Source organism: Phyllobates terribilis, unplaced genomic scaffold (assembly GCF_046119375.1).
Source record: "Phyllobates terribilis strain yellow unplaced genomic scaffold, ASM4611937v1 Scaffold_1__5_contigs__length_1240528914, whole genome shotgun sequence".
Classification (NCBI taxonomy): Eukaryota; Metazoa; Chordata; class Amphibia; order Anura; family Dendrobatidae; genus Phyllobates; species Phyllobates terribilis.
The window spans coordinates 303,867,038-303,894,007 of record NW_027362761.1 but is presented as its reverse complement, the minus strand read 5'-3'; the positions used below and the strand labels follow the sequence as shown (position 1 = coordinate 303,894,007).

The 26,970-nt window shown below is 40.2% G+C and overlaps 1 protein-coding gene across 2 annotated transcripts in view; it reads right to left on the bottom strand.

Moving 5' to 3' along the window:
- The window catches only part of BICDL1 (BICD family like cargo adaptor 1), a 123,417-nt gene that overhangs the window by 83,830 nt on the left and 12,617 nt on the right, over positions 1-26,970 (bottom strand). The gene's annotated exons all lie outside the window — the stretch shown is intronic.

Below are 26,970 nucleotides of genomic sequence, written 5' to 3'. Positions count from 1 at the left end.
CACAGGTCCCTGTAGGTTTGGATTTCTTTTTCCCTTAAAGGGGTTGTGCGGTACTTTAGATTACCTCCCCCATATATCCCCCCCCCAGGTCCCTAAGACTTTTTGTAAATACCTTATGTTGCTGATAATGCCTGTGAGAGGCGCTATCAGTGGCATCACGTGACCCCCGGCTGCAGCCGGCCCTGACATCCGCTGATGTCACGACAAGTGCTGGCAGCAGCCATGGGTCACGATCTTCCGCGTTCCAGGTGGATGCCAGGCTGTGAACAGGGTTACCCCCCGCGTCACACCTAGCATCCACCGCACACTCTGACTCTCCCCATTCATTGGAAAAGTGCGCGGTGGATGCCGGGTGTTACGCGGGGGTTAACCCTGCCCACAACCCAGCAGCCACCGCGGGAACCCCAGCGCTGAGTCACGCCTCACTTGTCGTGACATCAGCGCTGGGGTCACGTGAGGCCTGTGAGCCGCCACCGATAGCGCCGCTCACAGGCATTATCAACAGCAGAAGGTATTTACAAAAAGTCTTAGGGACCTGGGGGGAAACATGGGGGGGTAATCTAAAGTACCGCACAACCCCTTTAATAATAAAATACCTTACTTTAAAAACTGCATTTTGTGTTTACTTGTGTTATCTTTGTCTAATATCTACATTTGTTTTGTGATCTGAAACATTTAAGTGTGACAAACCTGCAAAAGAATAAGAAACCAGGAAGGGAGCAAACACTTTTTCACACCACTGTACATACTGGTTGGGATATGTGAGGAGCTGCCCACTTACTAAAGACTATGATACTTTTCCAGCACGGACCACCATTTTCGTCAATATTATTATTGTGTGTTATTAGTGATTTACTTGTTATGTTTTATATAGTTCTGCTTACTTGTCAGTATGTAAGATTCACTTGTAAAATGTCCAGCATTCCTCTAATCTCATCTTTATCTCAGGAGTCCATTGTTTCAACAGCCAATAATCTCATTAGGTGAGTGTAAATTGAGACACAGTGGAGCCGTCACCACAGGGGGTCTTACAGGCAGTCTCAGATGAAGGCTTCTAGAATATTCTTCATTGTTTTAGCGAACAGTAAATGCTTAAGGGGAAGGGTGTCAGCACTTCTGAGCTGGGAGGGGGCTGACCCCAGGGAAGTAGAGGAGAGACATGTTTTAGTCTAGGAGTTGGTGGAAGGATGCCGGAGGGTTCGGATCTGTGCCTGTGGACCTGATGGATGAATGACTTACGGAGTGTTGAAGATCTGTTACCAACTAAAGTGGATAAACGTGCTTCAGTTGTGGATATGTCATTTGGATTTAAACTTTATTGAAGGACTGCTGCTACTGGATACCTGTGCTTTCATCGTTTTATCTGTCGTCTGGAGGAACATGGACTGTGGCTACAGACTATACTGGCTGGAGATACAAAATCTGTGGGCCAGCCAAAAGTTGGGAGACAGTGCGTATCACCTGATACAAAGCTAGTGGAACTACTGATTCCAGGTTGAGAACTTAAGGACTGAGAGAACTGTATTTTGGCCATTTACTTGGAATTGCTGCATTACCATGGAGGTGATTAATAAAATATTGTTGCATTGTTAACCTGCCTAGGTGATTACTTACAACCCACAACCTCAGATCTCTACAGGATATATGTACAGTCGCAGCCAAAAGTTTTGAGACTGACACAAATTTTGGTTTTCACACAGTTTGCTGCTTCAGTGTTTTTCGATCTTTTAGTAAGCTGTTTCCATGGTTACGAAAGTACAATTATAAGCATTTCAAAAGTTTTTACACTTTTAATGACAGATACCTCAAGTTTTTTTTAAACTTTATTGAAGATTATATAATATAATAAGTTTACATCATAGAACAAAAGAACAAACATTTCTCATTGCTCATTAATACTGTCTGGCAAATTTAATTTGCCCTTAACATACCATGGGTCTAATATATTAGCCCAAACTATAACACACCCATGTCAGCCACCAAATGTCACATACTTTTTCGTGTGAATACTCCTCGTCGCCTGACGACTAATGGGAGCCAAAGGAGAATCAAACCAGAGCTTCCATATCTTATCAAATTTTAGAGGAGCTAATAGGAAGCTATAGTATTTACCATATTCACCCAGTGTGAAATTTGTTGGGATCTTCTATTCATCAATCTCATGGTGATAGCCTTGGGGGCTAAAAACAATTTTCCCCAAGAACAGTGTGAGGGTAGTGAGGCCAGATCTCCTCATCAAGGATTCCCAATAAACACACCTTAGGGCAGAGTGGTACAGGGAGTTCAAAGGTGAAAGGGAAGTCCAGCACCACTTATCCAGAAAAAATAATTGTGGATTAAAAACGATATTTATTAGAATGATTAAAAACTCCCATAGTAAAAAAGTGCTATGCTGGAGGCATGCTCACTGACGCGTATCGAACAGTATTTCTTAGTCCTAGTATCGCATGAATCAAGCTCCACAGGTGTTGTTTTAAATAGTATCTTAATAAGAAAATGACGTAAAGGACTCAAATCTTTCTAAACAAAAAACAATAAATACATTTCATAATTAATATATATACATTAAATCAGTTTTAATATTCATTCCATTAGGAATGCAACTATTTAGTCTCAAAATCCATGAAGCCTCTCTAAATCTCAGATTCTTAAGTTATCTCCTCCTCTTTTGGGTGGAAAAACCCTTTCGGCTGCATTTACTCTGAGTGAACTAACACCCCCATTATGGCAATTAGGAAAGTGCTGAGAAGCACCTGATAAACTTTGTGTAGTGTTATTCTGAGCATCGAACATGTATCAGAAATACGCCTCCTAATTGTTCTGGTGGTGCAGCCCACATACTGCAAACTGCATTTTACACATGAAATAACGTACACCACATAGGTGCTACTACAATCTATAAAGCTCTTAATAAGATATTCCTTTTGATCAAATAATGACAAGCATTTAGTTGTATTATATATATGTGAGCATAAACCGCCCATTTTTTTACCGCCTCGTATGAACCCTTTATAGAAAGCCAATTCTTAGTATTAGTGTGATCATCCTTGTTGGTATGATCACTGGGGGCAACCATATTGCCGATAGTAAGTCCCCGTTTGGGTATAAAGCGACAATCCCTGTCCAGGATCGTTTTTAAACTTTCATCAGAGTGAAAAATCGTTAAATTTCTTTTAATAATATTAATTATCTGATAAATAAAGAGTGCAAATTATTACCTCTTTAGTGACATCACCATGTATACTGTATATCAAGGAAAGAGATCTGTGAGCGATTGAATTGGTGCATAAACTTAACATTACAGTTATTGTCATTGATATAATCAATAAACTTTGGTATGGAGGTCTCATTATCATGCCATATGATGAGTGTATAGTCAATGAAATGTCCATACCAAAATACAGACGATAGGAATGGATTAGATACATTGCATATATATTTATCTTCCCACCAGTTCATATAGATGTTGGCGAGGGCAGGTGAAAACTTGGCTCCCATCGCACATCCTTGACATTGGATGTAAAATTCATTTCGAAAAAAAAAATATTTGTGTGTAAAATCATAACTGACAAAATATACTCCGTAAGATCATCAGAATAGATGGTATATTTAAGTAATTGTTCAGACACTGCAACCAAAGCTGGATTGTGCGGAATTGAAGAATATAACGATGTTACATCGCATGTAATCCATGAAAATTTGTTACTCCATTTGATGTTATCCATGATATTAAGGACATGTTTACGGTCCTTAATATAACTTGGTGATATCAAAACAAGAGGCTGCAACCTTTCATCTAGCCACTTGACAAGATTTTCTAATAAAGAGCCAATACCAGACACTATGGGTCTGAATGATGGTGGAAAAATCTGTTTGTGCGTTTTAGGGAGAGAATGGATAAGCGGAATACTGGGAAAATCGGGATTCAAATACTCAGTCTGCTTCTTGTTTAGCAATCCCAATTGTAGACCTTCATTAAGAAGTTGTTTTAGTTTTTCTTTTATTTGTGGTGTGGGATCACTATTGATTTTGCGGTAAACATCGGTATCACAACATAGTGAGAATCTCTCTCTCATGAAGACCTCTGTCAAGGATGACTATTGAACTGTCTATATCTGAATTTTTAACCACAATATTTTGATTATTTTGCAATACCGTGGTGGAGAAAGAATTAAGGAATCTTCATAATAAACCTCAGGTGCATCACTCCAATCTCAATATTTAGGAAAAACGTGCTATGGGATTGTTACAAAATAATCAAAATATTGTGGTTAAAAATTTGGCCTCTTGTTTTGATATCACCAAGTTATATTAAGGACAGTAAACATGTCCTTAATATCATGGATAACATCAAATGGAGTAATGAATTTTCATGGATTACATGCGATGTAACATCGTTATATTCTTGAATTCCGCACAATCTAGCTTTGTTTGCAGTGTCTGAACAATTACATAAATATACCAGCTATTCTGATGATCTTACGGAGTATATTTTGTCAGTTATGATGTTTTTACTAACACACAATTATTTTTCTTTTCTAAATGAATTTTACATCCAATGTCAAGGATGTGCGATGGGAGCCAAGTTTTCACCTGCCCTCGCCAACATCTATATGAACTGGTGGGAAGATAAATATATATACAATGTATCTAATCCATTCCTATCGTCTGTATTTTGGTATGGAAGTTTCATTGACGATACACTCATCATATAGCATGACAATGAGACCTCCATACCAAAGTTTATTGATTATATCTGTATTTATTAAGTATTTCTGATAACTGTAATGTTAAGTTTACGCACCAATTCAATCATTCACAGATCTCTTTCCTTGATAAACACATGTATGGTAATGTCACTAAAGAGGCAATAATTTGCTCTCTTTATAGAAAGCCGATGGCTGGCAATTCGCTATTATATGCAACAATTTGTCACCCAGGACATGTTGTCCGTAACTTACCGGTAGGAGAATATGTGCGCTAAGCGCAGCTGTACTCTGGAAGAACAGTATAAAAATTAATGTGCTATAATTGATAAAAGATTTTTTAAGAGGTGTTATTCAAAACCAATATTAGACAAAGCCAAAGAAAAAGCAAATGCCAAACCTAGACAACAGTATTTGGTTCAGGATACAAATGATGGTTGTAAGAAAAAAAGATTTAAATGAACAGCCTATAACCTTTTCCACAAACTACAGTATAATGTGAATTATTATCAGATAATTAATATTATTAAAAGAAATTTACAGTTTTTTCACATAGTTTTATACCCAAACGGGGACTTACTATCGGCAATATGGTTGCCCCCAGTGATCATACCAACAAGGATGATCACACTAATACTAAGAATTGGCTTTCTATAAAGGGTTCATACAGATGCGGTAAAAAAATGGGCGGTTTATGCTCACATATACAGTGCTGGCCAAAAGTATTGGCACCCCTGCAATTCTGTCAGACAATACTCAGTTTCTTCCTGAAAATGATTGCAATCACAAATTCTTTGGTATTATTCTCTTCATTTAATTTGCTTGCAAGGAAAAAACACAAAAGAGAATGAAGCAAAAATAAAATCATTGATCATTTCACGCAAAACTCCAAAAAAGGGCAGGACAAAAGTATTGGCACCCTCAGCCTAATACTTGGTTGCACAACCTTTAGCCAAAATAACTGCGAACAACCGCTTCCGGTAACCATCAATGAGTTTCTTACAATGCTCTGCTGGAATTGTAGACCATTCTTCTTTGGCAAACTGCTCCAGGTCCCTGATATTTGAAGGGTGCCTTCTCCAAACTGCCATTTTGAGATCTCTCCACAGGTGTTCTATGGGATTCAGGTCTGGACTCATTGCTGGCCACCTTAGAAGTCTCCAGTGCTTTCTCTAAAACCATTTTATAGTGCTTTTGGAAGTGTGTTTTGGGTCATTGTCCTGCTGGAAGACCCATGACCTCTGAGGGAGACCCAGCTTTCTCACACTGGGCCCTACATTATGCTGCAAAATTTGTTGGTAGTCTTCAGACTTCATAATGCCATGCACACGGTCAAGCAGTCCAGTGCCAGAGGCAGCAAAGCAACCCCAAAACATCAGGGAACCTCCGCCATGTTTGACTGTAGGGACAGTGTTCTTTTCTTTGAATGCCTCTTTTTTTTCCCTGTACACTCTATGTTGATGCTTTTTCCCAAAAAGCTCTACTTTTGTCTCATCTGACCAGAGAACATTCTTCCAAAACGTTTTAGGCTTTCTCAGGTAAGTTTTGGCAAACTCCTGCCTGGCTTTTTTATGTCTTGGGGTAAGAAGTGGGGTCTTCCTGAGTATCCTACCATACAGTCCCTTTTCATTCAGACGTCGACGGATAGTACGGGTTGACACTGTTGTACCCTCGGACTGCAGGGCAGCTTGAACTTGTTTGGATGTTAGTCGAGGTTCTTTATCCACCATCCGCACAATCTTGCGTTGAAATCTCTCGTCAATTTTTCTTTTCCGTCCACATCTAGGGAGGTTAGCCACAGTGCCATGGGCTTTAAACTTCTTGATGACACTGCGCACGGAAGACACAGGAACATTCAGGTCTTTGGAGATGGACTTGTAGACTTGAGATTGATCATGCTTCCTCACAATTTGGTTTCTCAAGTCCTCAGACAGTTCTTTGGTCTTCTTTCTTTTCTCCATGCTCAATGTGGTACGCACAAGGACACAGGACAGAGGTTGAGTCAACTTTAATCCATGTTAACTGGCTGCAAGTGTGATTTAGTTATTGCCAACACCTGTTAGGTGCCACAGGTAAGTTACAGGTGCTGTTAATTACACAAATTTGAGAAGCATCACATGATTTTTCAAAGGGTGCCAATACTTTTGTCCACCCCCTTTTTTAGGTTTGGTGTGGAATTATATCCAATTTGGCTTTAGGACAATTCTTTTTGTGTTTTTTTCATTGAAGACAAATTAAATGAAGATAATAAGACCAAAGAATTTGTGATTGCAATCATTTTCAGGAAGAAACTGAGTATTATCTGACAGAATTGCAGGGGTGCCAATACTTTTGGCCAGCACTGTATATAATACAACTAAATGCTTGTAATTATTTGATCAAAAGGAATATCTTATTAAGAGCTTTATAGATTGTAGTAGCACCTATGTGGTGTACGTTATTTCATGTGTAAAATACAATTTGCAGTATGTGGGCTGCACCACCAGAACCATTAGGAGGCGTATTTCTGATACATGTACGATGCTCAGAATAACACTACACAAAGTTTCGTAATTGCCATAATGGGGGTGTTAGTTCACTCAGAGTAAATGCAGCCGAAAGGGTTTTTCCACCCAAAAGAGGAGGAGATAACTTAAGAATCTGAGATTTAGAGAGGCTTCATGGATTTTGAGACTTAATAGTTGCATTCCTAATGGAATGAATATTAAAACTGATTTAATGTATATATATTAATTATGAAATGTATTTATTGTTTTTTGTTTAGAAAGATTTGAGTCCTTTACGTCATTTCCTTATTAAGATACTATTTAAAACAACACCTGTGGAGCTTGATTCATGCGATACTAGGACTAAGAAATACTGTTCGAAACGCGTCAGTGAGCATGCCTTCAGCATAGCACTTTTTTACTATGGGAGTTTTTAATCATTCTAATAAATATCGTTTTTAATCCAAAATTATTTTTTCTGGATAAGTGGTGCTGGACTTCCCTTTCACCTTTGAACTCCCTGTACCACTCTGCCCTAAGGTGTGTTTATTGGGAATCCTTGATGAGGAGATCTGGCCTCACTACCCTCACACTGTTCTTGGGGAAAATTGTTTTTAGCCCCCAAGGCTATCACCATGAGATTGATGAATAGAAGATCCCAGCAAATTTCACACTGGGTCAATATGGTAAATACTATAGCTTCCTATTAGCTCCTCTAAAATTTGATAAGATATGGAAGCTCTGGTTTGATTCTCCTTTGGCTCCCATTAGTCGTCAGGCGACGAGGAATATTCACACGAAAAAGTATGTGACATTTGGTGGCTGACATGGGTGTGTTATAGTTTGGGCTAATATATTAGACCCATGGTATGTTAAGGGCAAATTAAATTTGCCAGACAGTATTAATGAGCAATGAGAAATGTTTGTTCTTTTGTTCTATGATGTAAACTTATTATATTATATAATCTTCAATAAAGTTTAAAAAAACTTGAGGTATCTGTCATTAAAAGTGTAAAAACTTTTGAAATGCTTATAACTGTACTTTCGTAACCATGGAAACAGCTTACTAAAAGATCGAAAAACACTGAAGCAGCAAACTGTGTGAAAACCAAAATTTGAGTCAGTCTCAAAACTTTTGACTGCGACTGTACATATATCCTGTAGAGATCTGAGGTTGTGGGTTGTAAGTAATCACCTAGGCAGGTTAACAATGTAACAATATTTTATTAATCACCTCCATGGTAATGGAGGCTCAATAGTTGCATTCCTAATGGAATGAATATTACAACAGATTTAATGTATGCAGTATATATTAATAATGAAACGTATTTATTGTTTTTTGTTTAGAAAGATTTGAGTCCTTTACGTCATTTCCTTATTAAGATATTATTTAAAACAACACCTGTGGAGCTTGATTCATGCGATACTAGGACTAAGAACTATTTTTCGAAACGCGTCAGTGAGCATGCCTCCAACATAGTGCTTTTTTTACTATGGGAGTTTTTAATCATTCTAATAAATGTTGTTTTTAATCCACAATTAATTTTTCCCGATAAGTGGTGCTGGACTTCCCTTTCACCTTTGGATTTCTGCCTTGTTGCCAACGCAAGTTTTTCTGTCCGTGCATTTTCCGGATTAAGGTCATTCAAGAACTGGGGAGCTGGATTCCTGTTTTTTTCAACTGGTACAGGGAGTTGTATGATCTCGATGAGGATAGCTATGACCTCCTTCCAAAAGTCTGCAATATGAGGGCAATACCACATCAGGTGTATATAATCTGCCGCCTCTTCCCCATACCTATGGCAATCTGCAGTGGTAGATCTATACATTTTATATAACCTGCTAGGTGTCAGGTAGCATTGATTGGCCATATAAATTTGGCCTAGCTTGTTATTTACTGTCGGTGAAACATATTGTGGGGAGGTCAAGGCGTCGCTCCAATCCTAATTTGATAGGGAGGGTATTACTGTCCTCCATTTGGCCTCAACCAACAATGGCGATAAGGAGCATCTCCTGCTTAGTAACTGAATGCATAAAAAGGAGATCAACCCTTTGGGTCCCTGGCTCCTTAGAATCCATATCAGGGGGTATGAGGATATGAGAGAATTTCCAATATCTGGGAACTGGATATTTTGAGCATACCTTAGTTCCAGATACCTAAAGGAAGCATGTCTAGGAACTGATAAGTGTTGTTAACACTGATCAAAGGGAACAAGAACACTCTGGATATATACCTGTGCCAGTGTCTTGACCCCTAAGTTCGACAAAAACTGAGTATCTTGGGAATGTAGCAATTCGGGACGAGCCCTGTTATGCCATAAGGGGGACTCAGCTACTGTGTCATTGAATTGAAAAATCTTTTTGGTGGCTCTCAACAGTTAGTGAATTGGCAAGAAGGAATGTGAGTATTGGTCTGGTGCCTCCAAGACCCCCCATAGATGCTGAAGACTCAAACAGTGCGCAAGGTGGTGTTCAGAATTAGGGTACGCTCACATCTGTATATATAAAGTAGCAGAAAAGTTGAAGAGTGTCAGGCAAGTGTCATCCTTTTTTTTTTCTCACCCAACGTCTGTATGCCATGCGAGTGTACGCTTTTTCCTCACCTAGCATCCGTATGACATGCGTATGCAATCCGTATGCAATGCGTTTTTTAACGTCAGCTTTTACTTACAGTAATTCTCTATGTCATTTCAAGCTAGTTTTCTAACTAATAAAACAATCTTATATACAGATATAGATAGATGATAGAAATAAATATGTCCATGAGATATATAATCAGTGCTTTGCACGTGTAGTTTTCTGTACTTTTTTTTTTATCTAATAAATAAAAGAAAAAAAATGGCATGTGTTCTCCCTTATTTTTATTAACCAGCTAAGGGAAAGCAGACTGCTGAGAGCTGGTCTTAATACTCTGGGAAGGGGGCAATAAACATGGAGCTTCCCAGGCTATTAATATCAGCTCACAGCTGTCTACTTAGCTTTTACTGGTTATTAAAAAAGGGGGACCCCAAAAACAAAAATAATGTGGGGAGCACCCTATTTTTAATAACCAGCAAAGGCTAAGCAGACAGCTGAGGGCTGATATTAATAGGCTGGGAAGGGGTCATGGATAATGGCCCCCTTGCAGACTAATAATACCAGCCCTCAGCCGCCCCAGAAATGGCGCATCCATAAGATGTGCCAATTCTGGCACTTAGCCTCAGCTCTTCATGCTTACCCTGGTGCGTTGACAAGCAGGGTAATGGATTTGGGGTTGATGTCAACTTTGTTTTTTTTTTTAAATCAGATAATTTTTATTAAAAGACTTTTTTAACATTACACATAAACAACATTGAGGCATCACCCAACTGGCAATGCCCTTCAAAACCCACCCGTTCCCCCTGCCCCCGCCCATTACACCCCCAAAAACCATATGGCAAAGAGAAATTTAATTACAGACCGCATATTATTATATAGCTTATCTAACTGTTAAAGCATTGATATTTTGATCCATGGGTACAGAGCATAATATCTAATAGTCAGTGATTAGTGAAGTAGAACCTGAGAGACCACAACATTTCAAACTCAATTGATATTTAAAATGGACATAATATGATCACCATGAAACGTGCTCCATTTACACAGATTTTATCAAATTTACGTATAACTTTCCGGTTTTTGTATACTCCCTCTTCTAATCTTAATAAAAGACGCATTCTATCCAAAAATTCCTGGAACCTGAGAGGGGAGGGATCCAGCCAATGTGCAGCTATAAGCTTTCTGACCTGGTATAGAGTCCTCTTAACGGCTATTATTTCATCCTCTTCACATCCTATTATTTCTACATGGTCCAACACACACACACTTTAGGATATAAGGGTAGATTACACTCAAACACATTATTAATGTACTGCACACACTCATTCCAGAATACCGCGACCCTCCTACACGTCCACATCATATGCATAAGATCTGCTCCTTCCTCTCCACATTTTGGACACACACGGTCATTCCTTGCCCCAATGCGCTGTAGAAATTTAGGAGTTCTATATACCCTATGCAATAAGTACAACTGTGAGAGTCTATGTGCCTCACATGTAGATAGTATCGGAACGCTCCCCACCAAATCTTCCCATTCTTCCGAGGTTATAGTACCAATGTCACGTTCCCACCTCTCCTTAATATTTAAGGGTCTGTCCCACTGAAATTGCTGCATAAGTATCCCATAGATTCTGGAAATCAATCCCTTCCCACCTCTATGGCATAATAATGTGTTAAACAGTAGATGATGTTGAATTTTACTCTGCATATGTCGCGGCTGTATAAACCATGCATGCCTCATTTGGAGATAAAAGTAGAAACTAGTTTGTGGAATACAGTATTCTTCTTTCAGCTGTTGGAACGATTTAAATATTTCCCCCTCTAATATTTGCGCCACATTAGTTATTCCCAATTTTTCCCATATTCCGAATCCTTTCAATTTATGGATCTCTGGAAGGCCCGCATTATGCCACAAAGGGGAAAACGGGGTATAACCCTCTATTCCCAACAACAGTTTGATTTTCTGCCACATTTTCCCCATAAGTGCTAGGGTCGGAAGGTGCCACCTAGCATCCCACCCCGATAATCCCGTTTCTAGAAAGGAGGTAATTGGCAAATTGTGTGTGAGTAGACGTATCAGTTTATCTAGGTTCCCCTGAATTAACCAGAGTTGTTGAGTCTGAGAGGCTAGAAAATATATCCATGGATTAGGTGCGGCTAGTCCCCCCTGATCTTTGGGCCTTTGAAGTGTATCCAAACTGATTCTGGCCACCCCTTTTTTCCAGATCAATTCCCGAAATAGTGCTTGAAATTTATAAAATATTCTCATGGGGATCCAGACCGGTGAATTATGAAGGATATATAATAATTGGGGCATTAACACCATTTTAATTAAGTTAGTTCGACCTACTACTGATAGGGGGAGTTTACTCCAAGTATTGGCCTTTTGTTGAAATCTGGTAAGCAGTTCAAGTAAGTTTAAAGGAATGTAATCTCCGATAGATGTGGTCACTCTAACTCAGAGATATTTAAATTCTCGCACAATCTTCAAGCAAGTATTCCCTGCCCTAGTATTCAGAGACAAACTATCCACCGGCATAAGAACTGATTTATCACAATTAATCCGTAAACCAGAATGATCTCCAAACTCCCTTAATAAATTCATAGCCGTCGTCAGAGATTGCTCCGTGTCGCCCAAAAATAACAGAAGGTCGTCGGCATATAGGGCCACCCGCTACTCCAGTGTTTTGTAGCGGAACCCCTGTATTTCGCTGCTGGAGCGAAGCTTAACAGTGATGTCAGCTTTGTAATGTCAGCTGGTATTAAGCCCAGGGGTTAGTAATGGAGAGGTGTCTAAGACACCCCCATTACTAGCCCCGTAAGTTTAAAGCAAAAAACACATAGACCAAAGTTTATTTGAACAAAACACCCCTCGACCCTCTTTTACCCATTTATTACCTTTAAAACATCAAATATTCCAAAGGAGTCCGCCATAAATTCAATACACGTCCCATGATGATCCCCAACTCTGCTACATCCGGATGGTGTGTTGAGTGGTGATATGAGTCATGCGACCGCTCAGCACGCCAGTTCAGCATGACCGGTTGGCAGTGGGTCAGTAATGGTGTGGAGTGGCATTTCTTTGGAGGGCCGCACAGCCCTCCATGTGCTCGCCAGAGGTAGCCTGACTGCCATTAGGTACCGAGATGAGATCCTCAGACCCCTAGTGAGACCATATGCTGGTGCGGTTGGCCCTGGGTTCCTCCTAATGCAGGACAATGCCAGACCTCATGTGGCTGGAGTGTGTCCTGCAAGATGAAGGCATTGAAGCTATGGACAGGCCCGCCCATTCCCCAGACCTGAATCCGATTGAGCACATCTGGGACATCATGTCTCACTCCATCCACCAACGTCACGTTGCACCACAGACTGTCCAGGAGTTGGCGGATGCTTTAGTCCAGGTCTGGGAAGAGATCCCACAGGAGACAATCCGCAACCTCATCAGGAGCATGCCCAGGTGTTGTAGGGAGGTCATACAGGCACGTGAAGGCCACACACAATACAGAGTCTCATTTTAACTTGTTTTAAGGACATTACATCAAAGTTGGATCAGCCTGTAGTGTGTTTTTCCACTTTAATTTTGGGGGTGACTCCAAATCCAGGCCTCCATTGGTTAATAAATTTGATTTCCAATGATGATTTTTGTGTGATTTTGTTGTCCGGACATTCAACCTTGTACAGAACAAAGTATTGAATGAGAATATTTCATTCATTCAGATCTAGGATGTGTTATTTCAGTGTTCCCTTTATTTTTTTGAGCAGTATATATATATATATATATATATATATATATATATATATATACATATATATATATATAGAAAAAATATAAAGAGGCAGCACTCCAAGAAATTTTTGAAAAAAAATGGACTTTAATGAGCCCAAAGGCGACGTTTTGGTTCACAGAATCTTTCTCAAGCCTTGAGAAAGGTTCTGTGAACCGAAACATCGCCTTTGGGCTCATTAAAGTCCATTTTTTTTCAAAAATTTCTTGGAGTGCTACCTCTTTATATTTTTTCTATTGACATGCAGCAGTTTGGACAGACTGTTTGGAGGCTTGGCACCGACTAGTGAGTAATATGAAATGGTGCTGTCTTTCATATATATATAATTTTTATATAAATATATATATATATATATATATATATGTGTGTGTATGTATATATGTACAGTACAGACCAAAAGTTTGGACACACCTTCTCATTTAAAGATTTTTCTGTATTTTCATGACTATGAAAATTGTACATTCACACTGAAGGCATCAAAACTATGAATTAACACATGTGGAATTATATACTTAACAAAAAAGTGTGAAACAACTGAAAATATGTCTTATATTCTAGGTTCTTCAAAGTAGCCACCTTTTGCTTTGATGACTGCTTTGCACACTCTTGCCATTCTCTTGATGAGCTTCAAGAGGTAGTCACCGGAAATTGTCTTCCAACAATCTTGAAGGAGTTCCCAGAGATGCTTAGCACTTGTTGGCCCTTTTGCCTTCACTCTGCGGTCCAGCTCACCCCAAACCATCTCGATTGGGTTCAGGTTTGGTGACTGTGGAAGCCAGGTCATCTGGCGCAGCTCCCCATCACTCTCCTTCTTGGTCACTTAACCCTTACACAGCCTGGAGGTGTGTTTGAGGTCATTGTCCTGTTGAAAAATAAATGATGGTCCAACTAAACGCAAACCAGATGGAATAGCGTGCCCCGGCAAGATGCTGTGGTAGCCATGCTGGTTCAGTATGCCTTCAATTTTGAATAAATCCCCAACAGTGTCACCAGCAAAGCACCCCCACATCATCACACCTCCTCCTCCATGCTTCACAGTGGGAACCAGGCATGTAGAGTCCATCCGTTCACCTTTTCTGCGTCGCACAAAGACACGGTGGTTGGAACCAAAGATCTCAAATTTGGACTCATCAGACCAAAGCACAGATTTCCACTGGTCTAATGTCCATTCCTTGTGTTCTTTAGCCCAAACAAGTCTCTTCTGCTTGTTGCCTGTCCTTAGCAGTGGTTTCCTAGCAGCTATTTTACCATGAAGGCCTGCTGCACAAAGTTTCCTCGTAACAGTTGTTGTAGTGTGTCTGCTGCTAGAACTCTGTGTGGCATTGACCTGGTCTCTAATCTGAGCTGCTGTTAACCTGCGATTTCTGAGGCTGGTGACTTGGATAAACTTATCCTCAGAAGCAGAGGTGACTCTTGGTCTTCCTTTCCTGGGGCGGTCCTCCTGTGAGCCAGTTTCTTTGTAGCGCTTGATGGTTTTTGCAACTGCACTTGGGGACACATTCAAAGTTTTCCCAATTTTTCGGACTGGCTGACCTTCATTTCTTAAAGTAATGATGGCCACTCGTTTTTCTTTACTTAGCTGCTTGTTTCTTGCCATAATACAAATTCTAACAGTCTATTCAGTAGGACTATCAGCTGTGTATCCACCTGACTTCTGCACAACACAACTGATGGTCCCAAACCCATTTATAAGGCAAGAAATCCCACTTATTAAACCTGACAGGGCACACCTATGAAGTGAAAACCATTTCCGGTGAATACCTCTTGAAGCTCATCAAGAGAATGCCAAGAGTGTGCAAAGCAGTCATCAAAGCAAAAGGTGGCTACTTTGAAGAACCTAGAATATAAGATATATTTTCAGTTGTTTCACACTTTTTTGTTAAGTATATAATTCCACATGTGTTAATTCATAGTTTTGATGCCTTCAGTGTGAATGTACAATTTTCAAAGTCCTGAAAATACAGAAAAATCTTTAAATGAGAAGGTGTGTCCAAACTTTTGGTCTGTACTGTATGTATATGTGTATATATATATATATATATATATATATATATATATATATATATATACACATGCAATGTAGTGTGTATGTGTTAATATATTCACTTGCCGCCGCACTCTCCGTTATCCAGGACCGTTCTGCTCCTCTTCTCAGACTCTCCGGGTCACACAGAGCGAAGTGGCTTTTACAGTGTAAGCCTATGGAGCGTCAGAAATTGTAAAAGAGACTTCCAGCTCACGCATAGAGTATAGAGTGATCCGGATTGTCTGAAGAGAGGTGGTGACACTGAGAAGAGGAGCAGAACGGCGCTGGCACCGGAGAGAGCGGTGGTAGGCGAATATATTAGCACACTCACACTACACTACATATACACAGGTTAAATAACAATAACTAGAATGTCTCTGTAGACTAAATAGGAAGTCACTTGATTTTATAATTGTGTATGGTGAATTAAAATTATATTTAATGGGTAAATATGAGATTTGAATATATAAAACATCACTCATCTTTCCTACTTTTCCTAAACTTGTTACTAACGCAGCATTTATACATATAAATTGGGTACATCAAATGCTCAGCAAGTGTATTTGTTCTACAAATAATATATTCATCTAGCCAGCAGGAACGAATGAAGAAGAGGATAATCAAGCTACTTTGTTACCTTAAATACAGAGAAGGAACAAGTTTGAGTCATGTTCACATTACCTCATTTCAACAATATGCTAAATTAGTTTAGTTAACTACTATATTAAATATAAAATGTGCAAAATGTGTGAAAAGTGATTTTTCCACTCTATACATGTATGGCATGTCTGGGGTAAATCACTTTTAGCCCCAAATGTTCCACAGAAAGAAGAGATACATTTGTACGGTTATGAACATTATATAGCATTGTGATTCTACACCTTCAGATTCCAATGTGTTATGGCATACGTACAGACAAAAAATGAAATCCTAACTGTATCTCTGGATTTTTATGTGTGATGACTTGTGTTTCGTCGTCTTTAAAGTGAACCTGTCATGTAAAATAATGCTATTAACCTGCAGATATGGGATTAATCTGCAGGTTAATAGTGTTCTGACACAGTGCAGCCGCCGGACTAAGAGCCTCGCTGCAGGGAGGAAATTAACTTTATTTCCCCCGGCAGTGTTTGGTGTTCAGTCACTGGGGCGGTGTCAGCACGGTTACAGTCACTGCTCTGTGTCTAGAGAGCGGGTGTAACCGCGACCCTGGCACTGACCGACTGACAGCAGGCACAGCATTAGGGCCGGAGTTAGTCAATGCCAGGGGCAGCAGTTACAGTCGTTCTCTCTATACACAGAGCAGGGACTGAAACCGTGCTGGCGCCATCCCACTGACTGAATGCCGAACCCTGCCGGGGCGGGGGAGTGGAGTTCAATTCCTCCCGGCAGCGGGGCTCTCAGTGCCGCACAGTATCAGAACACTATTAACCTGCAGATTAACCCCATATCTGCAGGTTAATAGCATAATTTTACATGACAGGTTCCCTTTAAAGCTCAGTTTTCTGTGCCCAACACATCTCTTGTAAATTTTACGCCTGAAACCTGCCTGTAAAAGCAATCGATAAAAGTTAAAAATAATTAACACATGCACATGTCAGAACGACTTCTGTTCATATGTTCCATTTTTTTAACCACTTCAGGCTTTGAAAGCTGTGAAGCGGCTAAAAGAAGTGACCTGATCATTCTTCTGGCAGCTCCCGCTTGGTTTGGAAGTTGCCACTATTTTATATATATATAGAAAAAATATAAAAAGACGACACTGAAAAAACAACAAAGACAAGAAAGACAACGCTTTTTTTTTTGAGCAGCACATAGGGAGGAAGCAGCATCATGTTGGACAATATACAGTAGTACTGAGCTCTGTGACTGTGAATCCAGAACTGTAGTGCTAGAGGGGCTTCAGCATGCATTAGTTTCTCTGTGTCAGTACCTCCTCATAGACCTCAATAGATTGTGTAACAACCTGAGACAGCCACCAATTATGCAAGTCCTCCCACTTAAAAAGATGAGAGAGGCCTGTAATTCACATCATAGGTAGACCTCAACTATGAGAGATAAAATGAGAAAACAAATCCTGAAAATCACATTGTCTGATTTGGAAGGAAATTTTTTTCAAATTTTGGTGGAAAATAAGTATTTGGTAACCTACAAACAAGCAAGATTTCTGGCTCTCACAGACCTGTAACTTCTTCTTTAAGAGGCTCATCTGTTCTCCACTCATTACCTGTAGTACTGGCACCTGTTTGAACTTCTTATCAGTATAAAAGACACCTGTCCGCAACCTCAAACAGTCACACTCCAAACTCCATTATGGTGAAGACCAAAGAGCTGTCGAAGGACACCAGAAACAAAATTGTAGCCCTGCACCAGGCTGGGAAGACTGAATCTGCAATAGGCAAGCAGCTTGGTGTGAAGAAATCAACTGTGGGAGCAATAATTTGAAAATGGAAGACATACAAGATCACTGATAATCTCCCTCGATCTGGGGCTCCACACAAGATCTCACCCTGTGGGGTCAAAATGATCTCAAGAACGGTGAGCAAAAATCCCAGAACCACACGGGGGGACCTAGTGAATGACCTGAAGAGAGCTGGGACCAACGTTACATGGCTACCATCAGTAACACACTACGCCGCCAGGGACTCAGATCCTGCAGTGCCAGATATGTCCCCCTGCTTAAGCCATTACATGTCCGGGCCCGTCTGAAGTTTGCAAGAGAGCATTTGGATGATCCAGAAGAGTATTGGGAGAATGTCATATGGTCAGATGAAACCAAAGTAGAACTGTTTGGTAGAAACACAACTCAGCGTGTTTGGAGGAGAAAGAATGCTGAGTTGCATCCAAAGAACACCATACCTACCGTGAAGCATGGGGGTGGCAACATCATGCTTTGCTTTAGGGCTGTTTCTCTGCCAAGGGACCAGGACGACTGATCTGTGTACATGAAAGAATGAATGGGGCCATGTAGTGTGAGATTTTGAGTGCAAACCTCCTTCCATCAGCAAGGGCATTGAAGATGAAATGTGGCTGGGTCTTTCAGCATGACAATGATCCGAAGCACACTGCCAGGGCAACGAAGGAGTGGCTTCGTAAGAAGCATTTCAAGGTGCTGGAGTGGCCTAGCCAGTCTCCAGATCTAAACCCTATAGAAAACCTTTGGAGGGAGTTGAAAGTCCGTGCTGCCCAGCGACAGCCCCAAAACATCACTGCTCTAGAGGAGATCTGCATGGAGGAATGGGCAACATACCAGCAACAGTGTGTGCCAACCTTGTGAAGACTTACAGAAAACGTTTGACCTTTGTCATTGCCAACAAAGGATATATAACAAAGTATTTAAATGAAGTTTTGCAGGTGACCAAATACTTATTTTACACCAAAATTTAAAAAAAAATGTCTTTCCAAATCAGACAATGTGATTTTCAGGATTTGTTTTCTCATTTTCTCTGTCATAGTTGAGGTCTACCTATGATGTCAATTACAGGCCTCGCTCATCTTTTTAAGTGGGAGAACTTGCACAATTGGTGGCTGACTAAATACTTTTTTCCCCACTGTATGTTGAAAGTCCATCTTGTTTTGAGCAGACAGATTTGGGCTGTTTTTTTTTCTAGAGTGAATAGTAAGTTCAGGAGGTGGAGGATGGGAAAAAGTGGCTCATAAGTGGAAAAAGTAGATTTCTCTGATCAGATATATTACATAGTTATACTATTGTATAATCTTATATTTGTTTGTACTATTGATTTATGCAAAATTTGTTGAAAAGACAGTTCTCGATTAAATCTATGTGTATGTTGACTAAGCAACTCGGTTCCGATGGATGGAACTGATTTTTAGTGACAGAAATTTCTACAACAAATCTGCCGCATGTATGTGAACCCTATATTTATAAAAATAATAATTTTGGACCTATTTTGAGCCAAGTCCTCCAAAACAATGGGTACACTTTAGATACATGTTACCTGTTATGAAGGATCTAGGCAGTAGGGTAAGGAAGCACTGTGTCTAGTGCATAGACATACAAGGCAGTGCCGCCTTCCACAAATACTGCACCCTTGGTATCTGGTATCTGTGACCTAATTCTTTTGTCCATTAGGGATGTGTCAGACAGACCAGAAGCTATTTTATACAAGTTAAGAGTACCAGCAGTTCAATTGTGAGTTTATTGAGAGAGGAAACAACTCAAGTTTCCACCAACCTGGATTTCAACAGAAATATGCAGGTAGCCTAAACCATCACAGAGCATGTGGAGAAAAGCATAACTGCACGTGATGGTATCATTAATAATTAACAGCATTTATGGTCAGGTGGGATAGTTAGAGTTATGTCATTGTTTGATGCATCTTGTAGTAAGTTATTCTACCTCTATCTCTAACAGTCAGTAATAACTCTAACAAGAACATAGAACCTTCAGGGCATTCAATTGTTGTTGAGCAAAATAATAATATAGAATAAAAAGGTTTTTTTAGGAATATAATTTATCCATAGAAATTTGACGCATCATCCTAACATATACAGTACAGACCAAAAGTTTGGACACACTTACTCATGTAAAGATTTTTCTGTATTTTCATGACTATGAAAATTGTACATTCACACTGAAGGCATCAAAACTATGAATTAACACATGTGGAATTATATACTTAACAAAAAAGTGTGAAACAACTGAAAATATGTCTTATATTCTATGTTCTTCAAAGTAGCCACCTTTTGCTTTGATGACTGCTTTGCACACTCTTGGCATTCTCTTGATGAGCTTCAAGAGGTAGTCACCCGAAATGGTCTTCCAACAATCTTGAAGGAGTTCCCAGAGATGCTTAGCACTTGTTGGCCCTTTTGCCTTCACTCTGCGGTCCAGCTCACCCCAAACCATCTCGATTGGGTTCAGGTCTGGTGACTGTGGAGGCCAGGTCATCTGGCATAGCACCCCATCACTCTCCTTCTTGGTCAAATAGCCCTTACACAGCCTGGAGGTGTGTTTGGGGTCATTGTGCTGTTGAAAAATAAATGATGGTCCAACTAAATGCAAACCGGATGGAATAGCATGTCACAATGTTGTGGTAGCCATGCTAGTTCAGTATGCCTTCTATTTTGAATAAATCTCCAACAGTGTCACTAGCAAAGCACCCCCACACCATCACATCTCCTCCTCCATGCTTCACGGTGGGAACCAGGCATGTAGAGTCCATCCGTTCACCTTTTCTGCGTCGCACAAAGACACGGTGGTTGGAACCAAAGATCTCAAATTTGGGCTCATCAGACCAAAGCACAGATTTCCATTGGTCTAATGTCCATTCCTTGTGTTCTTTAGCCCAAACAAGTCTCTTCTGCTTGTTGCCTGTCCTTAGCAGTGGTTTCCTAGCAGCTATTTTACCATGAAGGCCTGCTGCACAAAGTCTCCTCTTAACAGTTGTTGAAGAGATGTGTCTGCTGCTAGAACTCTGTGTGGCATTGACCTGGTCTCTAATCTGAGCTGCTGTTAACCTGCGATTTCTGAGGCTGGTGACTCGGATAAACTTATTCTCAGAAGCAGAGGTGACTCTTGGTCTTCCTTTCCTCCGGCTGTCCTCATGTGAGCCAGTTTCTTTGTAGCGCTTGATGGTTTTTGCAACTGCACTTGGGGACACTTTCAAAGTTTGCCCAATTTTTTGGATTGACTGACCTTCATTTCTTAAAGTAATGATGGCCATTCATTTTTCTTTACTTAGCTGCTTTTTTCTTGCCATAATAAAAATTCTAATAGTCTATTCAGTAGGACTATCAGCTGTGTATCCACCAGACTTCTGCACAACACAACTGATGGTCCCAACCCCATTTATAAGGCAAGAAATCCCACTTATTAAACCTGACAGGGCACACCTGTGAAGTGAAAACCATTTCCGGTGACTACCTCTTGAAGCTCATCAAGAGAATGCCAAGAGTGTGCAAAGCAGTCATCAAAGCAAAAGGTGGCTACTTTGAAGAACCTAGAATATAAGACATATTTTCAGTTGTTTCACACTTTTTTGTTAAGTATATAATTCCACATGTGTTAATTCATAGTTTTGATGCCTTCAGTGTGAATGTACAATTTTCATAGTCATGAAAATACATAAAAATCTTTAAATGAGAAGGTGTGTCCAAACCTTTGGTCTGTACTGTATATTAGTCAATTGTTCCACTCATACATGGAAAGTTACGAAACTTTGCAAATTACTTTATTAGGCGATATGTCTCCATTCCTGTGAAAAATTGCATGTAAGTGGCTTCCAAATCAGAATGTATTCATTTGGAGTACAGGTGATGGCAGTGAAAGGCTCAGCACCTGTCTCCTCCTCTAAGAGCTGTGATTCTAAGAGCACTCTCCAGTAGCAGAGACAGATCCTCACTGCCTCCTGTATGGTATACTGTAATGAGAGCATTGTACTAGCTTCCACAAGCAACTTGTTCTCATTATGTCTTCACCATAGTGATATGTGGAAGTAAACTCACTGCTCCATTACAGTAACAGAATGCAGTGAGGGGCCGTTTACTGACAACATTACAGCCATTATATATCTTCCAGGGGAGTAAAGATATAATGCTATGGCTTAGACCAGCTACAGGCAATGTGATGGCTGCAGGAGCACAGAGTGCTGGCTGAGTGCACAAACTCTATGGACAAGCCTGCTGCAGGAGATTGTTATAATCGGGGCTCACTCACGCCAGCCTATACATTGGACGAGTGCTGTCCGAAGTTTTATCAGATAGCACTCATTGTATGGGGCAGTGCAGATCAGCTCGGATGACATCCGAGTGCAGTCCGATTTCAGCAGACTCACAGACTGGAGAAGATGGAGAAATTTTGCTCTCCATCTTCTCCTCAACTGTGCTACGATTCTCCCATCCGAAAGAATCGGATCACACAATGTTGATTCTCTAATCAGAGTTTGAGCCGAGTGTCATTTACATAATTGATCCGATTCTCTCACAAGAGAGAATCAAACACTCGTGTGTGAGCCCTAAGCACAACACTCAGAGGAGGACATAGGTGCTGATCCTTTCACTGCCATCATCTGAACGAAAACTTAGTATGTTCTGATACCAATGCAGCTGAAGGCAGGGATTTGGAGACCACTTAAATGCAATTTTACAGGAATAAAAAAGAATCCCCTAACAAAAAGATTTGCAAAGTTTCATAACTTAGTATGCTGGACAAAATGATTAAAAAAAAGTTGAGTTAGTCTTTAATAGTGTCCCATAGACTACAGTCCTGCTCATCGTTATTGGCACCCATGAAGTTTAAGTACATAATGTAGAATATCTCCTGAAAAAAAGGAATCAAGTGAAACAGTTTTTTTGTATAGCGCACTCGAGCAAAAGAGCAAAGGATAAACAATGATTTAAACTAAAAAACAATGGGAGCGAAAAATAGAAATACCTAAAGCTTGCTGTGTCACTGGTATTGGCACCTTTACATTAATTTAGTATGGAAACACATTTTGTCTCGCCTGTGGTAAATCACAAAAGAGATTAGACCTGTGATTAGTTGTTGGTGCCCATGTGACATGAATTAGCCAATGAATGATGACTTCAGTGTTTTAAAAAGCCACATGGTAGGCCCTGTTCCTTTGTCACAACAGTGAAGACAAAAGATCTGTCTGAGAACATCAGAACTGCTATTATTAGCAAACACAAGACTTTCAAAGGGCATAAGGCCATCTCCAAAGACCTTGGTATCCCAGTTTCAACAGTGCGCAATGTTATTAAGAAGTTTGCCAAGCATGGAACCATCAAGAACCTCCCTGGACGTGGGGGAAAGGGGAAAATTGACAAAAGATGTCTTCGAAGGTTGATGCGAATGGTGGAAAAAACACCACATCAAACATCCAAAAACCTGAATGCCAACCTGGAACAGTCTGGGGTCATGGTTTCAACAAGTACCATACGCCACACATTAAACCAAGCAGAGCTTTATGGGCGAAGGCCAAGGAAGAAACCATTGCTGAAGAAGAGTCATAAAAAGGAACAACTGATCTTTGCCAAAAAGTACCTTGACAAACCACAATCCTTCTGGGAAAATATTCTGTGGACAGATTAAACAAAAAATAAAGCTTTTTGGCAATGCAAAGCAACAGTTTGTTTACAGATGGCGCAATGAAGCTTATAAGGAAAATAACACCTTATCAACAGTTAAGCATGGTGGAGGATCCATAATGCTGTGGAATTGCTTGGCTGCATCTGGTACTGGAGGCCCTGGCCGTATGACGGGGATCATGAAATCAGAGAATTATCAAGAGATTTTAGAGCGAAATGTCCTACCCAGTGTAAGAAAATTTGGTTTGAGTCGAAGATCATGGGTCCTCCAGCAAGACAATGACCCAAAGCACACATCCAAAAGTACACAGGGATGGTTGAAAAAGAAAAAATGGATTGTTTTAAAATGGCCAGCAATGAGTCCTGACCTCTATCCCATTGAAAGTCTTTGGGGTGAGCTGAAATCTGCCATTGGGAAAAAGAACCCTGCAAACATTCAAGAGCTTGAACAAACTGCAAAGGAAGAGTGGGAGAAAATTCCAGCTGAGACGTGCAAGAAGCTTATATATGGCTACAAGAAACGTTTTTAGGCTGTCAATGCCAAAGGGTTTGCAACCAAGTATTATTAGGGGTGCCTTTATTGCTGCACTTGCTGTTTATTCTGTTTCTTCTTTGAAATTGAAACTTCGAAGTTGAAAAACAATGTTTTATTGTTGTATTACTTTGGACCACTAATTAAAAAATCCTGAGGATATAACTTTGGTACATTTACATTTATTTCTGAAGATATTGTACAGTCTATAAAAAAATGAAGGGGCGCCAATAATGGTGACCAGCACTGTACATTCAGAACAAGATGAAACCTTCCTATTCTGATTCCTTACATGATTTACTGGGGAAGGGGCCAGTAGTGATGATGTTTTAAGTAGTACTCTTCTGTGGGCAGATAAGTCAGTTCCATAGGGAATTTTCTATCTAGGAGAGAGCAGTTCCTGGATGAGAGGAGAGGAAAAGGACATTCACAGCTACATTTTAGGTGCCCTTCATATCTCATTTCCCTTTGTCTGAGATATGTGTAAGGAGTATTCCCTGATGTGTACCGCTGACTGAACATTGCAGTGTGTGCCACTGTGCAAAGTGGCATCTCTCACACATTGACTTCTATTATTCGAAAATGTGCAGAATAAAGAATGCCAAAGCATACGAGCCCAACGTATATGTCAAAAAGACGATCTTTTTCATGAATGAGATACGTTTGGAGTATAAGCTTCCAATGTATTTGTCAACCAAAAAAAGAAAAACCTGTTATGTGATCCTTGATGATCAGATGAGTCTTTCAGGTATAGTCTGGTTTAATTAAGACGATTTTTGAATAAAGAAAGAAGAAGCATGAAGCGACAAGGAAAGGCGGTTGTTCTGTGTGAGTCTGCCATACCCTTCTCCTTTTTATGTAGCGCAATAAACAACAGGAACATTTTTTATGTGACTGCTGCATTGTATCTTCTTTTGCAAATCCTATTAGTATAATTTGAGAGCGCCCTCGCCTTAGAAACGATCAGGTCTTCACATTACATAGACAGTGAATTAATTTCAATAGGAACAGGGTATTTTTTTAATTCACACTTTGGTGGTGCTGCAGAAAACCTAAACGCCTGGTGATGTGTATGTTCACAGATTATAGCTAATTGATGGGAGTCCAAGCAGCATCAAACTCAATGATCAGCTTATTACTGAATAACCCATCAAAAAAAGGGATTAACTAAAGCAGATAACCCTTGCTCCCTATTGATCTGCATAGTATGTACTGCAACAATATTCTTTGTGGCTTTGAATAGTTAAATCCAAGTACACTGCGCCATTGAATATACAGTATTTTATTATACTGAATTTATTAGGAAACAGACTATACCACGAGGGGTTGTGGTCATACCTCTGACTGAGTGTAGATTAATCCATAAACCCATGCACAGGAGATCCTATTAGACTGCTGCCTTAGGTCAGGGAGAGAGCAGCTTTCTTTCTATATATAGACAGTCTCCAGACAACGAAGGAGGCCGGTCTCATGTGCACAGACTGGTAATCTCATTTCTTATATTTGCAGATGTAATTGCAGAAACTGTCTTACACTATTAGCATTCTCAGAAAAAGAAATCTCTCCTACAATGACATGTAATAGTGAACTTATATCATAAATGTATTTACGACTTATTTACAGGCAAATGGCTGACTGCAAAGACAACATTGGAGCATAGCATATTTTGGAAAATGCCACATCAATGTAGACCCCAAAGTAATACACACAAAGAATACATATTTGGGAAAAGAAACTGTCATTTTACCTCTTCTTACAATTTACAGCTTACATCTATATTTAGCTATGTCATTTTTGCTTTAATTTGTAATGATTTCATGCTGTTTTCTTTTTTTCACATACAGTAATTTGCTGTATTGAAGATTTTAAAGGGAGTCTGTCAGCAGGTTTTTGTCACTGCATCTGAGAGCACAACACTGATGGGCAGCGTTCTGTGTACACTGCGCATAGGCAGAAACCTGACAATCAGTGGTGGATGCGTGATTGAACTAGGCAGTTGGCAATAGGTTTACTAGTCCTCTAGTGATAGTCTCTTGAATATAAAACAATGATTTAGGCTTTGTGCCCACTATGCGTTTTTTAAGCGTTTCCGCAGAGGCAATTCCACCGCAGAAACGCTTAAAAAAAGCTTGGTAGAAGGTCTGCAATGTTCCCCAATGATAATCCGCATGTGCTGTGCACATGCTGCGGAAATTTCCTCTGCGGATTATCATTGCGGAAAAATCCACAGCACTACCAATTATTCTGCGAAAGTGCTGCGTTTTCGCCGCCACTGATTTGCATTGAATCGCTTAATATCCGCATGACTACATGTGCACATGCGGATATTAAGCGATTCAATGTGCGGATGGTACCCGGGTCTGGAGAAGAGGAGACTCTCCTCCAGACTCGGGTACCAAGGTACCTGTAAAAAAAAAAAGAATTAAAATAAAAAAAACATTATACTCACCTTCTGATGGCCCCCGGTCTTTTCTCCGCTGCGTCCGGTCTCTTGTACGGCTTGCGATGGTCTAAAAGGACCTGCCAAGACGTCATGTAGTCATGTGACGGGTCACGTGACCGCTGAAGTCGGCGGTCGCGTGACCTGTCACATGACTAAATGACGTCATGGCAGGTCCTTTTACACCACCGCGAGCCGTACAAGAGACAGGACGCAGCGGAGAAAAGACCGGGGGCCATCAGAAGGCAAGTATAATGTTTTGTTTTTTTTTACCATTTTTATTCTTTTCTTTAACTAACTTGGTCACACTATATAAAATCCATGCCGGTTGCATGGATTTATATAGTCTGACCAAGTTGTCAATCA